Genomic DNA, 5,493 nt, shown 5'->3' with positions numbered 1-5,493 from the left:
TCCCGTTCCCGTGGGATTTCCGGGATTACATCATTTTCCCGGGATAAAAAAAAGCCTATGTCCTTTCTCGGGTATCAAAATATCTCCATACCAAATTTCATGAAAATTGGTTCAGTAGTTTAGGCGTAATTGAGTAACAGACAGACAGACAGAGTTACTTTCGCATTTATAATATTAGTATGGATGACGTGAAATACTGTCATTATCACTGTTCAAACTCAAACTCAAACTCAAACATTCATTTATTCAATTAGACTACTATTTAGTAGCACTTTCGAATCGTCATTACATAGTATTTTAACATTTACCACCGATTCGGAAAGCAGTATCTATGGAGAAGAATCGGCAAGAAACTCCATAGTTGCTCTTTTAAATAATGTCAATAAATTTACATAATATGTAACTTATATCTACCTACTTAACTACATAATATGCCAAAGAACTGTCCTGTGGTTTTTACGCGTAATATCAATAAAGGCAATTTATATGTGGGATGAAGAGCATGCTTCGGCTTGTATTGAGTCAACTCCCACCGCGGAGGTACCATAACCACATAAAATCGGCGTAAAATAGTCGCACGCGAATGTACTGTGTTTGATGGGGGAACCGGACGCAACCTTTCCCAGTCTTTTCTAACCTTTCTAAGTTGACAATCATCATTTGCAATTAGTTCATTATGAGCATCTGATAACATTGAAGATTAAAAATATATAGAAAAATATGTAATAATACTTAAAATAAGTCCGCCATTTTCATTCACTGTACAATGAGACTTAGCCCAGTGTGAGTCCTTACTAAGTAATCCTTGAATATACTTAAAGAGGATTACACTGGTCTTAACAAAGCATTTGAATACTAGATGTACAATGTACATGTTACAGAAATGACGCATTAGTTTGCTTTAGTCCACTTCAAATAAAAAGGTGGAATTAATTATACTTGCAGTCTGCAGTTATATAAAAAGCATGTTAAGCTGTAAGAAATAAATCGAAAATAAAAATGTTACGATTTAAGTATAAATTTAATAATACGTCCGTGTATCAAAAAAAACTTGCTTAAGGTGATGAATTAATTTTTCTAACATTTACGGCCCTTTTTAAACCTTCGTAATTTTTATATTATTAAAGTTGTCGTGATGAAAATTCTTGACAAGAAAGTTCAATAGTAACACAATACGTCTACCGTTTTAGAAACATGATTCCATGATATTTTCTCGATAGAAAAAAAATACAAAGTTGTCATTGTTATTTTTTTTTAATCTCTGGCATCTTCAAAATAACAAACGTAAAGTTACGACTTTTTGGATATTAACTATAAAATATACAACCTATACGTCTACCGATTTTGAATTTTGAAATATGCGATGGTTTTGAAATAAACAAGAAATACTTGAAATTAGCGCGCGACCAGCCAATATAGCGAGAGCCGCCCTGTACCTTCCTACCCCGATCGCTGCACGAGTCATTCCCGCTACGGCCGTCACACGGGGAACTTGTGTCGCTCACGCAATCGTAAAAAAGGGTGACAACACGATAAGACAAATGGGGACAATAAAGAAAATAAGAAGAAGAAACATAAAGGTTGGAGGAAAAAGAATGCTTACAATTGGAACAAATTAATGAAGTAAGTTGGTTTTATTTTAAACTAGCGGTCCGCCCCGGCTTCGCCCGTGGTACATATTTACGTTTTCTCTACATAAAAACCATCCTCGTACTTCAAGGAATATAATAAAAAAAGAATTATCGAAATCGGTTCAGCCGTTCTCGAGTTATGCGCTTACCAACACATTTTGCGATTCATTTTTATATATAAGATTTGATGATAATTGTATTATAGACGATGTTTGATATGTACCCCTGTTTTAAGTACATAACGAATGTGTAAGATTTTTTCATTTATAGCATAGATAATCTTTTCAGAAATCCGGAATCCAGAAGGAAAATAAACCCACTGATTGTTCACAATGTGATCCCACTCCTTCGTAAGTACCTTTATTCAGTCAAAAATGTATGTTATCAACGCTCTACTTTTTTTTATCGCATGATTCCATTTTTAGCAAAAAGCAACAAAGTGCAAAGAAATAAAAAATCATGGTGAACTTAGTGGAAGTATGGTGGATGTAATATGGAACAGGAGCTCATTGGAGTAGTATTATATTTAAAAAAAATACGAAAAAATTTCAAGAATTACATTTCTTAGTAGGTAGGTGGTAGATAAGTATGTTGTATAAAGAATTTGATGTTGATATTTATTTCATTTATACTTACTACACCTGTGCGGGAAATTGCTTAGTACTAAAACAGGTTTATATTCATATTTACATAGTAATGTGAGTTTTCATTTCGAAAAATTTTGTGTAAGTATATTAAATTGAGTTCCTGGGTGATCTGAAAACACAATTGGGCCCGGAAGATGGCGCTGCAGTCACTCCTCCTAATCACATGAACCGATTTGGATGAATATTTGTGTGCACATTTCATTGTTGTGGGATGATTGGTTGATTCGTTTTCACATTAGCTAATATTATGTATTTTTGTTGTAAACTTAATTTAATGTTTATAATACATTATTATTGGTATAAATAAGCCAGTGTTCGTCTCACATTGCTGTACCTGCCTACCTACCCTACCAGGGCCTAACTTTGTTCTGACTATTTTATTTTGATTATTTGTAATGAATAATTACAATTATAATAGAGTGCAAAAAATAAATACATGCGTCAATATATTTTGTGTTTTTTTTAAAACAATTTTTTTATTTAAAAAAATATCATTCCGACCGCACCTATTATAACCTGTATTATTTTGTAATAAAGTAAACATTACGAAATAATATTAATTATTAATAATGTCTAAGAAGTTGTTAAAAAGAAGATTATTTGTTTATAAGCAAGAAAATAAAACCAATAAATCAACAATTAAATAAATGTATAACAATATTATAACTGTATGACGACTCCATACATGTTTGTCCCGAGTCGGCCAGCGGCAGCGCGGCGAGTTTGCAAGAATGACTTCGCGCACACTCGCGTTCGCGATAGCGAGCTATTAGACTCCGCCCGCCAAGCAGTGGATTTTTTTTTGTGTATCGTCTTAATCGAGGGTCATAATTGAATCTATCAGTCGGTTACATACAAACATGCTTATTACTTACAAACATACAGGTGAAATTAAAAGTGTGATAAAATAACATTCCAATTAACATACAATAAAAAATTCTAAATTTCGTTGTACCTATTTAATTTAACTAAACTGAACATATTTCTATACATACAAAAATGTAAGTAAGTGTGATAAATGATAATCAATACCAGCTTCGTTGGACAATGTCCAAACTCCAAACTTTGCGCTTTTGTTTCTTATTCTGTTGCAAAGAGCTTCTGTGAACATTTCAAACTATACCAGTATAAATTACCACAAATATGTGAAAAGGTAATATTGATTGAAAAATTGACATTAACTTAAAAATGTAGCGAATTTTGTATTTCGTGTTAAAAATCTACCTTAACCATCTATTGTGCAGGATAACAATACAATAACGTTTGGTATTAAGGATTATAATAGCATTCATCATTTACTAAATTTCACAACGCAACACAACAATAAAGTCAATATCCATAGAAAGTGCAAAATACTTCAGGCAACATGAAAACAGAACACATTTACATATTCCGACATGTCCATACAACGAGACGCCAAAGGTAAAATTCACAAGGAAATAAGGAAATTGCGTTAAAACAAGAATTTCTGACGCAAAACAAGCTAAGCGCTCGAGTTTTGCTTTGTGAATATTGAAGTGGGATGTCCTGTGATAGATTGAATAGGGTTTCACGAAGGTATGTTGTACTAGAAAATTGATTATGGACTCTGCTGTGGCTGTGATTCTTGCTTTAAAGGCTGTGTATTGACGTTGTGACTGTATCGGTTTTAATTATCGTTTGTACATAGCAATACATTCGTCGATCTTTGTTCTGAAAAATAGTTATAAATGAATAAGAGAATCAGAAGACTTAAACAATAAGAAGACAGAAAAATATTGAAGGGAACTAAACAAATCTGCATATTTTATTCACCATTATGCAACTACGTATGATTTGTATGTATTCTAATATTACCTAATGGCATTAGTGTAAATGTTATTTAATTTGAAATTGTACAAAATTCTCACAAGCAACTAATGAAGTAATGAATTCATATAAAGCAAAACACATTCAGCATGATAAGCATCGCTCAACACACGCTTTCCAGTTATTTTCCTCTAAATTTTCTGCACACCGTTTCAATGTAATTTTAACCTTTGCCTCTAAAGAGGTAGATTTGAAAGCCTATTCAAGCGGCCTCTGTGTACAAAAAACTGAAACCCATTCACCATCGCTCTTTTAGCCCTCGATTTATCTCGACGTGAATGGCGGCTTTAAACGCCAATACTTTTTAAATCAACGCTAAAAGATTTTTAATCTGTGCATTCCAACTTTTGTAATTCGGTCGTTGCCCGAATGAACCGATCGAATTCGAAGCATTGGTTTATTGTTTGTTTCGTAAATATTTGCAATAGCAATGGGCAATTCAGTTAAGTTCAGTTATTTCGTAGGATAAAATGTTTAAATTAGAAAAAAAATATTAAATATTTCCTACGAATTGTTATTTTTAGTAGAGATAACTCGATTTTTAACTAGTCCATTTGACATTAGAAAAACAAATTCATAGATACGTTCACACATAATTTCGATTCGTTTGAAATTATTTATTTCTTAAAACTCGCATTCGCATTGCGAAAAAAAAGTAAATTACGAAAATACTGTCTCTACCATTTCTTATTTTTATTTGCTCACGAAACAAAGGACACAAAGACAGAAAATTCTTTTATTGCTTTAGACTTAAGTATTGGGTTAACAAGACTGTAGGAAGCACGTGGACCACGAACAATATGTTGAGAACAAATAAAATTTCAACAAATTGCAAACGTTTGCTCAGGTTGCTCATTCTGTTGTGTGCATTTGTTGGCTCTGAAATAAAGTTTTAGGAAACATTAGTTACATGATAAAATGTAATTACCTTCATCCTACACTTATTCCATCTCCGTTATACTAGGTACTATATTATCGATTGAGTTTCTTGCCGCTTCTTCTCCGTAGAATTTGCTTTACGAATCGGTGGTAATTGGTAAAACTATGTTATGACAATTCAAAAATGCTTCTAGAAGATGTCTAATTGAACGAATAAATGTTTGAGTTTGATATTATGATAGCAAAAAAATCTCAGTCTAGTTAAGAAATACAATCTGTGCTTTCAAAAACTCAAACTCAAACATTTATTTATTCAATTAGGCTTCTTTGAGACGCACTTTTGAAACGTCATTACATATTTTTAACATTTACCTTTATTATAAAAAACTAATATTTTTGATTAATTGAGTACGACAATAATTAATACCAAATAAAATATGACACTTCGAAAGCGCTTCAAAATAAATCCAGTGGAAAAGCTGCTTGAG

General features: G+C 32.3%; 1 long non-coding RNA gene across 1 annotated transcript; it reads left to right on the top strand.

The window, feature by feature from the left end:
- The first annotated feature begins 1,059 nt into the window (after window positions 1–1,059).
- On the top strand, window positions 1,060–2,796 carry LOC149900776 (uncharacterized). Its single transcript, XR_016457755.1, has 3 exons — window positions 1,060–1,623; window positions 1,920–1,981; window positions 2,057–2,796. It is a non-coding gene; the product is annotated as an uncharacterized LOC149900776 (long non-coding RNA).
- Window positions 2,797–5,493: the final 2,697 nt, after the last annotated feature.

This window comes from Colias eurytheme, chromosome 18, assembly GCF_061535395.1.
Source record: "Colias eurytheme isolate Ceu_HAF_F1 chromosome 18, ilColEury1 Martin Lab GWU primary, whole genome shotgun sequence".
Lineage (NCBI taxonomy): Eukaryota > Metazoa > Arthropoda > Insecta > Lepidoptera > Pieridae > Colias > Colias eurytheme.
This window is presented reverse-complemented; position numbering and strand designations above follow the sequence as displayed.